The 6,737-nt window shown below is 42.5% G+C and overlaps 1 protein-coding gene across 1 annotated transcript in view; it reads right to left on the reverse strand.

Moving 5' to 3' along the window:
• The window catches only part of STEAP4 (STEAP family member 4), a 20,333-nt gene extending 14,010 nt beyond the window's left edge, over positions 1-6,323 (reverse strand). The window contains exon 1 of the mRNA XM_010283758.1: positions 6,169-6,323. The gene's annotated coding sequence lies outside the window, so the exon portion shown is untranslated. The remainder of the gene's footprint in view (positions 1-6,168) is intronic.
• Between the last annotated feature and the right edge of the window lie 414 nt (positions 6,324-6,737).

A 6,737-nucleotide genomic window follows, 5' to 3' on the forward strand; every position in this document is an offset into this window, starting at 1 on the left:
CGTGAAGCTATTATTCTGAGCATCTTTTATCTGCCATTTAGAGACATTAACAAATAGCTCTTTCTCACAGAGAAATAACACTAGAAATAATGAAGACTGGCTTCCTGGGGGTTTGTGTTTCTTGGCTGATTACAAGTGCTGATTGAAGCTGTTTCCAATCACAGGAGATGACGCCTATAAACATCTCTTCTTGTGGATTTTTAGGTCTTTTAAATGCATATAGTCACAGTATAGTCTTTCATTTTTCAGAACTCTTCTGTGGGGTCATCAGCTACCTTTTTTCATGCAACAAGGAAAACAGAGCCCTCTCTCTTCCTGGTATATTTGTTTAAAATCAGCACTAAAAAAATTATTGAGGAACACATGTAAACATACATACACTCACATACCTCTGCATTATCAGATACATCTCACTTCCAGCAGAAATCAGGCTAAAATAATGGACACCCTAAAAAATTCATGATGTGCACACACCCACGTGGATGTCTGTGCCACCAAAAGAGAATGAAACAAGTGGGAAATGGCTCTTCAGTTGTGACCCTGTATCCTTGTGGTCTGTCAAAAGGCATAGAGGACAAGGCAGGGGATGTTCTTTGGGATGCTTTTACTGACAGCCCATCAGTAGGATACACCAAGACTGGAATTAGCTGGCATTGCACCAGCAACCAAACAAACCCAGACCTTCAGAGCGCTAAAAATGTAAGAGTTCAAGCCACGTATTTATTATGAGCTCTAGGAGTGTGTGATAAGCTTGATTTTCCTCCCATTTACACTGGTGGAACTGTTGATTTTCAGTTAATCTGCTTTTGGACCAGGTTGGCACAAGCAGGAAAAAGATGAAGCCCAGTTGCTTCATAACACCTGTGATAAAATCAAAGGCGAGGTGGCTGCTGCGGTGCAGTGATGATGTTCTTGGCTTTCTTAGGTGCTTCGGAATCTGAAGGAGCGGGAGGGAGAGTATGATGAAAGATTTAAGAAAAAGGGGTATGAACATGAAGTTTTCTTGCCAAAACAAATATGTGTGTATTTGCAACATGGCTGGACTGGGGCCAAGCAGATTTTACAGAAAGTTCATTAATCTGTGTTCTTGCTTACACAAGCCTATACACTAAAATGCTGTTATAAAAAACTGTTTAAAGACATGCAGTTTAACAGTGGATAACTTTATCATGTCCCTTATTCACTTAATATGAAACCAAGACAGAAGTATATTAAATGTATTTACTTGCTCCTTTTGGTTTCCTTCCTTTCTTTTGCATGGACTTGAACATTTTCCTCTGCTACTTGACTGCAGTCAAGTGGCATCTGCAGAGACATGCCTGCCTTCAGGACAAAATGAACACTGGTATTTTCAGAAATAAAGACATTATATTCCTCACCAAAAAAAAGAGACCATTTTAATTACTGTTGCATTTTCCAGCAAGGAAAAAATCTTGTCAGGAAATTTAAAAAAAAATAGTCCTTTCTCAAGATGGAGGAGATTCCCCTTCTTACTGAGCCAATGATTTCAGGAGTCTTTAAGCAACAACCTTAAGCTACAGGCTTTGAAAATTAACTGCTGAGAAGCCTGATTTTAAAAACATGCTTTTAAAATAAAAGAAGCAGAGGTGAGATTGGTCAAAAATTTGCAGAACTTTTGAGGGCAGCATCCTATCCTGAGAAACGGAAAGATCTAGTTTGCTATTTTTTTTCGACCTTTGAGTTCAGCTCGGCTTTTGCAGGTGCCTGAGCTGCTGCTTGTAATTCCCTGGCCCGGCAAGCCCGGACGGGTGTGCGCAGCAGCGGGTCATTAGCTCGGCTCCTAGCCCGAACAAAACCGCTCTGACGGGGTACTGCCTGTGAGCTACTGCTCTTGGAGCATGGCGTTGCCACCAAATCGCTCGCGGTGCAGCGCAGGGCAGCCAACATTATCCTGTGCCACGGTCCACTGCACGGGGGCATAGGAAGCCTTGCACAGGATCTCTTACAAATCTCTGTTATGCAGAGGCTGCCACCTTCAGCGAGAAGCCACTCTGGTTTCTGTCTTCTGCTTGCTCCTGGGTCTCAGTCAAGGTCACTGGGTATCCCTTGTTCCTATCCCTGTGAAATGTGTGGGGTCAAGGCAGAAGTTATGGTCTTGGTTCTGCATGTCAAGACCGCGCAATATGCAAGAAAGGAGTGCACCAGGCCCTATCTGTGCAATTGGAGTGAAGGAAAAGGTGGATATTTGGGACATGATATGGAGCAGAGACAAATGAAAAGCTCATGTGTTCTTACTAAACTTAGCAGAAGAGGAAAGAAGAGGGAGCAAAGAGGTCACTTATGGGTACAAGAGTCCTTCACTTTGCAAACAGATAATGAAGAAAAACAAAGGCTGAGCTGGAGGAAGTAACTTATTTTAATGCTGATAGGGAATTTGGCTCAAAATCCTTCAATCTTAATTTTTAAAATGACATATTTAAAGAAATAATTCCTTAAGTAAATACTTTTCTCAGTATGTGCCACCAGTAAAAATAGCAACAGTTATAGTTCATTTCTCTTAAAAAGCGCCAGCTACCACTTTTGGTAGTGCTCTAGCTTCGTAATCCAGAAGTTTGAATTCAATTTCCAATACACATTTTTAACAACAAAAAAATCTTCTTTTAGATTGACATGGGGAAGTACTGACCTTCTCTGCTTGTGTAGATCTTCCATAATTTTACAAGCAAAAGATTTTAGATCTGCTGGGTGCTTTTCAGGGTGGGTTTTTTCCCTAAATATATGTGCAGTCACTTCTGAGATGTGAAAAAAAAAAGCCTGACCCTAACACTGCCAGAGCTGCTTAGTCCTGGAAGTCACTACTCCATATAATTTGGGGTGAAAGTGAACTGAATATGTGCCAGGAGTTACAAAACAAAGTGTCATGCTGCTTTTGTAATTGCCTAATTGGACAAAATAATTCCCTCCTGCAGGGTGACCCTCTCTTGCGGCTCCAGCGAGGAAATGCAAAACGAGGAACTGAGTTTTCTGAATAAACCCATTGTCTTTATTGCATTACCATTTTATGCTATTATGATTACTTCATAATTACCCACTTGTTGTGAGTACTCATGTCTTTTTACATACTTCCTGCTCTCACAGTCCTTGTAGCATGGGACCACCCCAGAGAAATCCTTTGTCAAACATTCCTGTGCTCTAATGATGCCAGAAAGTGTTTTGCTTTTTGGCCATCAACCTCACCACTAAATTTCTTCGCACTTAAGGATTGTTTATCTAGAGGCCTATAGAAACTTGCTCAAATAGTTGGTATCACTAGTGGATTGATGACAGGCAGCACTAAAACACTTTGATCCCAGTCCTCAGGTGCTGTAACTTGTCTGAGGTGGATGGCTGAGCTGCTTCCACCATTGATTAAGCAGTTTGTAGCAGATTATTATAATGAAGCACCTTTGAAGTGCCAAGTTATGTGAAGCTCTGGCATGGTTCAGGTTGTAGAATTCAAACAAGATTTATTAATATTCTCATTTTTATGGGATATCATGCTGTTCATGCAAATGGTTTTCTGGTGAGGCTGCTCCACTTTGGAAAAGCATACGGAGAGAAATCATCCAGAGCTGAGAACCTGTGCTCACTTCTGATTTAATCTTAACCTCATGGTTTCCAAAGAAGTCATGAGATCTGCATCTCCCAGTGGAAGTTTAGACGTAGCCTTGTCGCTGAACCAGGGTGACCTGCAGCACTTTGCCAGCATCACAGACAAAGCAGCTCAGCCAAGCATGAGAAGAGAGGTTCTGAGCCGGGCGGCCTGAGCCTGTGCCTCCAGCACATCGCCACCACCAAAATTAGGGCATTCCTCTGGTAATCCGACCAGGAGAGGGTCATCTCAACAATTTAGTAAAGTAAAAAAAATCGCTTGAAGCCACTTTGCAATTGTGTCTCCAGGGCTGTACTCGGTAGTCACTACGAGCTTGGGAGGCAGCTTTGTCAGTCCTCTAATTAATGCTTTTGCTGGCAGCTATTCCCGCTCCTCCTCTGTTTCCAAGAAGCACCGACATAACCAGCACTTACCCGAGCTGCCACCCACTGCCCACCGCAGACCTGCCAGAGCACCCCGCCCAAACCGCGGCGGCAGATGGGAGAGCGCTGTGGTCGGCAGCCCAGAAAATACTCCATGAGGACATCCGAGAGCGCACCCATTTCTCACGGCCCCGTCTACGGCATCACGTAAGTGACTATTTTATTGGCCATGCTCTCACTAACCGGAATACATGGTGGAGAAACTTTGAAAAAGAAGAGAGTATGTGGGTCTAAACAGTGATGTCAAAGAGGAAAAACACCCCAATTTTTTGTTTTAGAGCATGCAGGGACAAAATAGCCCAATATTTGAACTGCCATAAGCATCTGTAAAGGTGACATTCAAATACCTGTCCCTACCGTTTCTTCTCAAAAAAAAGCTTTCAAAAACCAAAGTCAATATACTTTAAAATCTAAATAGAATAAAAATTAAGTCAAAATGCCAACAGCAATAAAATGTCCCACAGAAAATAAAATGTTTAAAATGCTGCAGTTCCACTCTGCTGGCACTGTAACTGGGAACAGAATGGGAGAAATGGTTGGCTCAAATTGTGACGTTACCAAATAAGCAGGTTTTAATAAAAATAGACTGGGAAGCAGTGAGGGAGGCCTTAAAATATGCAGATTTTAACTCCTGTCCCTGAAAGCCTCAGCTGCTGTCTGTATTTTTGAAGGACTGGATTTGTAGGGAGGAAAAGGTGGTTCTGAACATGTAAGGCCCACACTAGGCACATTGCTGGGCTTTTTCCTTTGTGCTAGCTCTGCCCGGTCCTGTGAGCTTAATTGCCATTAGCAGTGGGATTGTTTTGTTTCACCCAAGAGCAGCCAAGAGTCCGTGTCCTCAGCCTGCTCCGCAATGTGAAACACGGCGCGGTACGCGGCGGAGGGCGGCAGACGCAGCTCCCAAGCGAGCGCCTGTTCTGAAATAAAACACTGATGCAGGCAACACACTTTGTTAACGATTTCTCAACATGAAGTACACCCCTTACCTGGTCATCTTTTCTGCCTATAACAAAGAGAAGTAATTTAAAAAAGTGCATTTGCCTAAAATAGGAAAAGTGCTTAATATGTTTGTATAAGAAAATTCCAATATGGAGGAAGAAAGTAGAGGGATACTTGATTTCTTAATGACTATTGGAATATTTCGGTATGTAGTTACAGTACTACGTCATGCTGGTATAAAACTTTGCTATTAACAAATCTAGGAGCTTCAGGAAGGCCACATCTAAAAAAGAATTTACATCTTCCACTAATTGTATAATTTTATAAAGTCTCAACAGTCTTGAAAAAATTGACCAATAGTCTGAGTGACAGTTTGCATTTGCAGATTTAGAGGGGATATGAAATTTTCCTATATCAAAGCTGAAGAACAGTTCTGACAGCTGCAAATGTTCTCTGAATTAATAATGTGGAGCTGGTATAAGACAATATTTAAGAAAAATCCATTTCTTTCTGCAGCATTGAAGTTCGTTGCTTGTAAAATATTAAACAGGATTAAAATTGGTATGCTGCTTGAATGGGAAGAGAAAACATGACATCCACATATGAATCCAGAAGTGAAAAGAATCATTAATTCCAACTGTTATTAGCAATAACTTGTGATTTGGGGTAAATCAAACAACCTTGGAGTACCTGTACTTGCTACTAAAATTCAAACCAGAATTTTGGCTCTGGCTTAGGAAAGAAAATTTGCTTTCTAGCTTCGTCATTTAAAACCCACTGGCCAATCATTTGCAGAGCTTTTTCCACTACTTTAACTATATAGCAAACACCTCTGCATGATTAAATAAACTTGTTATCTGCTACCTAAGCTCTCTGAATACCAACCGACTAGTGCAAAGTTCTAGTTTGTCCTAATTCAAAGATTCAAATCCTTCCGTATGTCTCAGCACTTCCTTACACCAGATCCTAGTGACTAAGAAGTTGTATAATGTCAATACAAAACCAGGAGACACGCTCTGGATTTGTATTTTTTTGTCTCGCAGGGAGAAAGGTTGGGGTAAAATTTTATCAGGAGGCTTAAATTTTTAAGTTCAAGCCTGCCTAAACTTTTCAGGTTGACAGCTTAGCCATTCTGTTCCCTGTTCTCATCTGGAGAAGTGAGAGAAACCGGTGGCTTGTCTGTGTAAAACTCACCTGTGCGCTCAACCTTCTGCAATCCCCCTCGGCAAGCTGGTGCTTTCCCAGCCGGTGAGATGCTGTTTGCAATGGAGTAAGAGAGACCTCAGGAGCTGCAGAGAGGCCCTGTTGCCTGGAGCAGGGTGCAGAAACCCCGACAGCCTTGCTGGCATTTATCTAGTGGAAGCCGGAGCGAGCACACAGGGGAGGGCAAGGGGATGTTGCAAGCCTCATCTGTGTGCGGGTGAAAGAACTTCCCGTCAAAGTCTCAGGGAAAGTCCCAGCCCTTGTGTTTACAGTGGAGGTGAAGCTGTGGTTGCTTTTGTCATGCTGGCACTGACTTGCCCCTTGGCTATCAGCCCAAGCTGAGGTTTGGCTTCGTTCCTCCACTCTTGGAAGACTAACCTGAGAATTGCAGAAGGCAAGAATGTTGTAGAAGTGCAACAGCAACTATTTGCCTGGAAGGGGAGCTGCTTTTTTTGTGTCACAGCTCTCCCGTGCCATTCCAGTTGTGGGTAGGGACAGTAAGAATGTCACATTGGGATGAAAGGAATTTGGCATGGGAATGGTTGAAAAGACCCGATCTC

Source organism: Phaethon lepturus, unplaced genomic scaffold, assembly GCF_000687285.1.
Source record: "Phaethon lepturus isolate BGI_N335 unplaced genomic scaffold, ASM68728v1 scaffold23333, whole genome shotgun sequence".
NCBI classification, from domain to species: domain Eukaryota; kingdom Metazoa; phylum Chordata; class Aves; order Phaethontiformes; family Phaethontidae; genus Phaethon; species Phaethon lepturus.